This window comes from Podarcis vaucheri (assembly GCF_965113315.1).
Source record: "Podarcis vaucheri genome assembly, chromosome: 1".
Taxonomy (NCBI): Eukaryota; Metazoa; Chordata; class Lepidosauria; order Squamata; family Lacertidae; genus Podarcis; species Podarcis vaucheri.
In genome coordinates, this window is record NC_138759.1 from 90,215,463 (window position 1) to 90,224,244 (window position 8,782).

Genomic DNA, 8,782 nt, shown 5'->3' on the forward strand with positions numbered 1-8,782 from the left:
AAAAAGTATGACCTGCCAGTCACTTTTGGCCTGACATTTGCAAATCATTTGAGGGCACTGTTTCCAGCAATCAAAACTTGTGTCTTTGTTCCATGGAACCTTCTGGTTCAGCAACCATTCCCCAGAGATGACACAAAGTTTTGCTACTTTCCACCTAAGGCACTTCACTTTCTCCTCTTCTGTTATCAAATAATGAATTTCTTAATCCCCATTTTAGTTTCATTCTTTCACTTTGTTAAAGGGTAGAAGCAAGGACTTGGTTTCTGCAAAATATTAATATACCTTTTGGGGGTTCCTCAGCTGTAAAAGGGTTGAAAATCCCTGATCTATAGAGTGCCTTGATATCCTGTTACTACAACCACAATCTTAATTGCTTAAAATCACACAGGAGTGCCCCATCTGCTCTATATATTTAAAGCAGTATCATACCACTTTAAACAGTCGTTGTTTTCCTCAAAGTATCCTGGGGAATGTAGTCTGTTAAGGGTACTGAGAGTTGTTAGCAGGAGAGCCCTTCTCCCTCAAAGGGCTGCATTGCCTCTTCCCAGGGAACTTTGAGAATTGTAGCTCTCTGAGGGGAATAGGGGTCTCTCTCAGCACCTTGAAATACACTTTTAAAATGCCTTAAGATTTATTCAGAGTTATAGCAAAAGCTCTCAGGCATATAAAATAAGAAGACTTGGTTAATGTTTGGTACTCTGTTGTGTTTCTTTATACATATTCTGTTTGAAGTCTCCCAGAGTACCAGGGCAAACCCAGACAGATGGGCAGGGTACAAGAAATAAATTCTTATCACCATTTTTATCATCATTATCATTATTGATTCAGAGCACCAGAGAAGAGATGGTGTATTGAGATTTTGTGAGATTTTGTTGTTTATTGCGCGTGTGTGTGTGTGTGTGCGCGCACGCACACACACACACACACACTTATTAGGCCTTCAATGCACCATTTACTCTTCCCTAAATGGATATTTCTTTTGACTCCTATTGTAATGACTCTTAAAAGAGAAAAGAATTATATCCCTTCTCACCCACATGGCAAAGTGAAGAAAGAATCTATACAACTCTGTCCACAAATCATATAATAGGGCAATTAAGACAAAGTCAGAGAGCTTCTATGGCGTCCTCCAACTCTTAGCAGGTTTTCTAATAAATGAACAGAAATAAAACTTTACACATACCAAAAAATGCCTGTGCAACTAGGATTAATGATATAAATTAGAAAAATCCCCATGACTTTCATAATTACATAATTCATCAAAATAATAAAATTATGGTTGCTTTCAAGCATAATATTCTATCCAGTGTCAGCCCCCTACCTTCCTGTTAGTAAGTCTGAGCCAAGATACATTTCGAAAGTAGCTTTATACAAAAGGCAGACAAATTGTCCACTAGTATCAACTGATCTCCAACAATGAACAGGACATATTAACTAACACTTAAGAGGAAAGCATGACACACAGCAATACTAGCAGCACACAACAATTATAGGAATGGCAAGGTGGGGTTTTTAATAATACAAAGGAAGAAAAACACATGAAAGGAAGAATTAAAATAGCATTTTATGTGGATTCAATCAATTTATTAGGTGAATTTTACAAAGTACCTAAGCAGAGCACAGAAACCACCAACCCAAATATTTAAAAAATCTGAACAGAAAGCCAGCCCCAATGCACAGCCAAACTGACTCAAAGAAAACCCAAAGTAATAGGAAAACCAACCATTTTTAGGCCAGCCCCCAAAACAGAAGATATCTTTTCCACCTTTGGCAAGCTGTATGATCCACTAACTAGAGTCACTTCCCCACCAAAAAAAACCCACAAAAATGATCCATTCCTTTTATGGTAGATTAGCCAGCCTGAAAACAGATTACTTCCCCACAGATTGCAATGGATGAAAAGCAGTTTTTAAAGAAATGCAGTTCAAAAACATGGTCTATAGCATAGAATGCTATAACTAGATAGATCTACAGAATAGACATCTGTAGCATAACTCGTTTTAAATATGATCAATTAGAGCATAGCATAGCTATATAGTTATTACAGCCAAATCTCAGCATTCTCTTCCACAGAGTTTTGTCAACATGCTATCATCCCTGTTAGCATGATTAACAAAACAAATCCAGAGTGTAGATCTGCAGTCAAAAGATTGGGGGTATGTAAAAAAGACGGTGCATGGCTCAGTTCTGGGTTGCTCCTATATATATTTCAACTGAGTGTCAATACTTATGCAGCCAAAATGGCACTATCCAAGCACAAGTAGACTTGGGAGAACCCCAAAGTTTGCAGAAGTACAATGAATATTTAAGGAGGAAAACCCTAAAAGGGTGGCAACTCCAACACAACCTACTGAGCATGCTCAGTAGACACCGAATGCTGGCTGACTGCTGGGGCTAGGATGGAACAGAAGAGCACAGAGAGGGTGGAATGGAGTTTCCTGAAAGAGAGCATTGCTGGCTGCTTGGCTTGCTGGAATCCTGGACAGGAGTTCTCCACACTTCATCATTTCCTTGTTTTTGTAAGTCCCGCTAGTTGACTTTTATGGGACAAACTACCATGTTGCAGTCTAGGGCAGTGTTGAAAGGAGGCAGAATGTGTTTCTCATAAACAGGGGCTACCCCAGGGGTGACCCTGAAGGTGTGCCTTTACTTTCTCCCAAATAAACTGTCACTCATTCCTGTGTAAAGTAAAATACATAACCACATAACTCAGAATACTGACATTTGGGATCTCATGGTTGGGATCAGTGTCTGCCCCTATAGGCCACTTGAGGGTTTTAATATGCTTCCAGTGCCTTCTCACTCTCTCCTGCATACGAATGAGAGGAGTTCAAGAGGCACACTTACCTTCCAAGCAAAGTTTTTGGGCTGGGAGAGGATGGAAACTTAATTCCATTCATAGGAAACTGCCTTTAACCAGGTCAGAATATGAGTCCACCTGCTGGGTCACCTCTAGACCAGAACATTTTCCTATGCTATCTTGAAACTTTGGAACAGTGCAGCATGGATAGGTTTGGAAATGGAGAACTGCCCTGAAACCTTGCTCAGACATTAGTGATGGAGTGAGGAAATTATGTGTGGGTGGAAAGTGGAACTGAGGAAAGCTCTGGAACATGGACTCTCTCTAAATTGCTCTTGAGTAGATGAACTTGTTCAATGTTTATAGCACTTGTAAAAAGAACAGAATTACTGCAGAAAAGCTTCTCTCTCCCAGCTTGGTTGACAAAGGACAGGTGGATGCTCCCATTATTATTATTATTATTATTATTATTATTATTATTATTATACCACACTATACTCACAGGTCTCAGGGCAGTTCACAAGATAAAATCAGAATATAAAACCACAAAGCACATACTCAAAATAAAAAACAACAACAACCCAATAACACACACACACACACCCCAAAAAAAGAGAGATGAGGATAAATTGTTATACATTGTTGTTTACAGAGTGGGGGAATATCTACAGTTTTAAAATTAAAATATTACTTCAGAATGCACCCAAGATCCCCATTCAGTCAAGTCTTATTTTATATATAAAAGAATCACAAACACCTCACACTGATTTATATTCCATTCTTCAACGTGTTTCCAGGGGATTGGAGCTGCCCTTTCAGCTGTTTGCTCAGGTTGGCTTTATATGTGAGATCAAGGCTATGTGGCCTAGTCCAAGGGAAGATGCCAAAGGTGAAGATCCTCTTTGCTGGCCCCAGTGAGGCTGGAAAGCCTGTCTTGGCAAACTCCTTGTGAGAGAGCACCGAAGGCATTGGTAGTTATCTCCCATCACATGCAGTAAGGATCCTAGAATACGAGAAGCCAGATTTTGGGGAAAATGGCAAAGGAGCAGGGTGTTGGATTGAACTGTGGGAGGGGATCAAAAATCTGAGACTTTCTGGCCAGTACTGATGAAACATTCCCATGGGGTCACTATTGTTTTTAACCAAGGCTTGTCTGGCTGTGTGAAGGAGATTGAAATGTGGCACTCTTGTTTCGTCCAGCAACAGCAGCTGCTAGAGAGCCAGTCCCTGCTCATTTCACATCACAAGCCAGGAAGCGCAATGAACCTGGGAGAATCTCACTTTGCCTCCACCGCTGAACTGGCTGCAGGTCATCCACTCTGGCCTCAAAGAAGACCCTGAAGATTCCAGATGGAATTTGTGAAGTCCCTCAGTGGCATTATCAAGTTGGGAAATGAGAACCGAGACAGAGAGATGCTGCTGATCACTTAAAAGCAGGAGGAATGTTGCTGCAAAGAAAATAAAAGAAATGTCTATATAAACACACACACACACACACACACACACACACACACACGTAGGTTTCCAGGGCAGCTCTCAACAAGTTTAAAATTAAAAAACAAACAAAAAAACATGAAAAACAAGAACATTAAAATAGCTAAACATAAGAGGCATATAAAAGCAGACAACAGAATTTGTAAAAAAAACATCAAGCAGCATAAAACAGGTAAAGAAAGGGTTAATGACTTGAGCCCATCACCAATGTATCAGGTCTAACTGGAGCATATCAGTTTGGATGGCCAGAAGGTGGCAGTGCTTGCCTGTCCAATCTCCTTTCTCTTAAGATCCCCTTTCTATTAAGATGGCCTCATAGGAGTTTCCTCCCACACCCTTGTCTTTTTAAGATTACCATGCAACTTTTAACAACTTGGCCTTCTGAGATACATTTTGAGTCTTTTTGTGTGTGGAAGCAATGTTCAAAAGACAGTGGAAGCGATGTTCAAAAGACAGCTGCAATCTCATTTTGCTGCCTGTGCTCCTTTCCATCCTTCATGGCTTCTCCTCCCAACCACCCCCAATGATAACTTTTCCTTTTGATGAAGCCAGTAGCCTGTGTGTGGGATCTACGCTGCCTAAGAACAGCACTGCTGAACCAGGCCAAGGGTGCCCTCCACTTTAACTCCCATCCCTGAATCAGCATAGCCAATGCCCTTTGGAGATGTACTCCAAAGGGACCGCATTGGCTATCCCTAGTTCAGCATCCTTTTTCAGAAAAGCCCCATCTGGCCCAGTGATGAGTCTGTGGCATCCATGGATCATGCTCTACTTGTCGCCCTTCCCAGAAAATGCATTTTGTACATTTTGTCTGCATTTCTTACCTGGGTATTGCTGCCGATTTTGCTCTTGTCTTGAACACCGTCTCATTGGCACACTGAGCAGTCACCTTTTCTTGAGGTGTTTCCCCCATGCAATCCTCACTGACCGCAGTTGTCATTTGAGCTGCAACAGCAAGCTTCATGATGCCTTCCAATGACTGGATGTGCTCAAATATGAAGTCATCCAGGCGCATGGGTAGGGTTAGATGTTTAAAGTGTGCGTGTTTCAAGTCCTTGAAATAAGCCTTACTGGAAGCGCTGCTGTCTGTAACACCACCATATCCATAGAATGGAGCCATCACAGCTGTCCACAGTGGAATCAAATGGGAAATTGTAAGTATGTCTCTTACTAGGTCTGGAAGCATTTGACAGTTAGGCCTAGTTCCAGGAACAACACTGGTGGTGACAGTATGCCTTATTTCCTCCACCATGCGTGTGAAAGCATTACCATTGCACTTTTCTATGGGACCAGCAGGAGGACATACTTCACTCCATTCTTCTTCCCTTGCATCTCCTGGAGCACGAAAACCTTCAATCCTTTGTAGAAGGATGTGTTTGCTTAGCTCACAATTTGTTGGCTGGCCTGTATCCTTGCCTTCTCCCTCAGTTTCACTCACAGCAACAGTGATGATGTGTCTCAGCAGAGACTTCACATCTTTTATATCCCCTGCTTGCGCCACCAGACCCATAGACTTTATGTAGAATTCACGAGTTAGGAGATTCTTTCCCCACAGACTAGGCCAACTTGCCACCAAGTTCATCATGTGCCCTACATCATTCCTGATGTAGCTATAGGGCAAATTCTTCAATCCCCGGTTGTCATTCAAAATCTTTGCACACTCATCCAGGTAGTCTGACAGCGAAGGAAATGGTGTGAATGCCTGAATGCATGCCGACATGAGAGTTTGAGATGTGCTCACAACAACCTCCTTAGGCTTCTCTGCAACATCTCGGAGCCACATTTTCAACCAATATTGGACGGTCTCTGCATCATGTTGTTCAGACACCATGCTGCAAACCGGATAGATTTTTTTGGTCTCCAGGTTTTGAACAACAGCACTATACAGAAGTATGTGCCCAGATTTTTCACGCTTTCCACCCCTATCAACCATTTGGACCAATCCTCCTGTTTCACCAATGCTCAGACTTGGATGCCTGGCAGTGTTCATATACCGATGGTAAACCTGGAGCTGTGCTGAGCTGTGATATCTTACAAACAGGTAATCATAGGACACCTGCCGGATAATACCCTCATATGGCGGTATGTTCATTGCAAGTGCAACAGCAAGGATGGGATCTTCATGCAAGCGAGTTCCCTTCAGAGCGTTGCACTTTGCCACACTCGAGAGATTTGTTAAAGGCAGATAACTAGCTCCAAGATCACCAAATGTCATAGTGGCATCTGCAGACAGCTTTCTTTTCAGATCTGGTGGGTGAGAATCACTGAAGCGGCCCTTGTAAGAGCATTGCATTATTACTGGTGCTTCTGCTGACGGTGCTTCTGTAACGCATCCTATGAACTGTGACTTGCAAAATGTGCATTCTCCTTCCACTTTCAAATACTGCTGCGCCGGGTCTGACCTAGTGTCCTTTCCTTCCCTGTATCTTATTTTACATGGCCATTTCAAATGAGGCTGCACACAAAAGTTTAGCTTGTGCGTCCATACATGAGGTTTCGGCACATTTAAGATGCAAATCTCAGCCCATTCCTCTTTAGAAAATATGATTGTGAATTCCTTTCTCTCTAGAGTTTCATCCACATTTGTTTGTTTGCTCCAAAAGTATTCATCCTCTTTACTTTCTTCAAGGTTTCCCTCTGTTTGGTAGTCTTTGGACTCAGCAAAGGATAAAGTTGGTGAACGCTCATGATTTACCCTGTCAGAATCTGCAGGTTCTGTACAAATTCCCAATGCGCTGTGGAACTCATAGCGATTACCGATCACAGTCAAATAAAGGCTGCAGGGAGAAATTTTGATTTTCTTCTTTGCAAGTTTGTCACTAAGTCTTCTCCAAACCATGTCTTTTTTCCCAGAAATCTTTCCATTATCTTGCACTATTGCTTCCCGTTCTTCAATGAGTAAAGGCCTAACCTCAGAAACAGGAAATGTGCATGGTCTCGGCATCGTTTCATGTACTATGTGAAATATATGAGAAGCATAGCATTAATTTATTTCATAAAATTTATACACTGCTTGACTGTAAAAAAAAAACACACACCTCAAAGTAGTTTACAAAAGATAAAACAGTAAAATCAAGGGGGGGGGAATCACACCTCTACTTCCAAACATACAAAAAAATAATACTTAAAGCATATTAAAATTCCCTCAACTTTCTGAGCATCTGGTTAGACTTGCCTAAACAAGAATTTTTTAAGCAGGCACCAAAAAGTGTACAGAGGATGAATGGCCATCTGTCATGTATGATCTAGTTGAGATTCCTGAATTGCAAGGGGTTGGACTAGATGACCCTCAGGATCCCTTACAACTTTACAATTATATGATTCTATGAAGGCACCTACTTGATCCCATTAGGCAAGGAGTTCCAAAATGTAGGCCAAGCTAAATGAGGCAGGATTCCAATTTCTGACTTTCCTTTCACATTGGAGTACAGACTACTGGTGTGTTTGAAATTAAAAATAGCATAACATTATTAAAGATTCTGATGTTAGAAAAGATAATTAGAAAACACAACAGATGTGCAAGCTTTACAATCAGTAAAACTAAGTGAATTAACGCCACGTGTGAATGCAACCATAGCCAACTCAACTTCCTGTCCATTTAGTTACAGATCTTAAAGTCATAAACACCAGGAATACAAAAGCATAACTTCAAAAAAAAATCTCAGGATGGTACAGGACTCCAGTTAGACTAAAAAGAATATCAGCAATGTGCTTGCTTATAATTGTTTGTTGTAAAATCTGCTGTTATTATATGAAACACACATACACACACAAAATAGACACACATATTTACACACCCATATATTTACACAGACTCACAATACATATGAAATAGGCTCTGGCTGACAAAAGTTTATGATATACTAAAAACAGTTCTTAAAGTCCCACAGACTATTTGTTGTTTGTTTATTCATGGTGAATGAGAGGCACCCCCACCCCCACAACTGTTTCAAAGTGCTTATTGCCCCTGCAAAATATTCTGAAGATTTTATCTCAGTTTAATATTATAGAGGTGCTTGACATACCTGTTTCAGTCTTCCTTTCAGCTTTGCAGTCTGTTGCTCCCAGGAAATTGGGTGGAGCGAGGGTTCATGACTAAGCATTGTGAAAGCTACAGGCCTCTCCGCAATTTGTATGACTACTCTTGGGTGGGGTTTTGTTTTGGGCAATACCTGTGACTCTTGGTTTGAGTATCTGTTCTTCAGTTTGTAGGACGGAGCAAAACGCAGAGATCACGGTGCAAAACAGTTCAAAATTTTGGCACTGGAAGGTCAATGTCACGGTTTATGAAGTTCACATTGAGGTCAAGGCAAACAACTGTATTTTACCAGTAAATCTGAAGAAGTGTACATGCTCACGGAAGCTTATACCAAGAACAAACTTAGTTGGTCTCTAAGGTGCCACTGGACAATTGTTGTTGTTGTTGTTGTTGTTGTTGTTGTTGTTGTTGTATTTTACCATTGTTAGACTAGTCTCACCCACACCAGC

At 41.1% G+C, this 8,782-nt stretch overlaps 1 pseudogene across 1 annotated transcript; it reads left to right on the forward strand.

The window, feature by feature from the left end:
• Positions 1 to 992: 992 nt before the first annotated feature.
• LOC309535863 (intraflagellar transport protein 22 homolog pseudogene) lies at positions 993 to 4,231 on the forward strand (annotated as a pseudogene). The gene has a single exon. The product of its transcript is annotated as an intraflagellar transport protein 22 homolog pseudogene (transcript).
• The last annotated feature ends 4,551 nt before the right edge of the window (positions 4,232 to 8,782 follow it).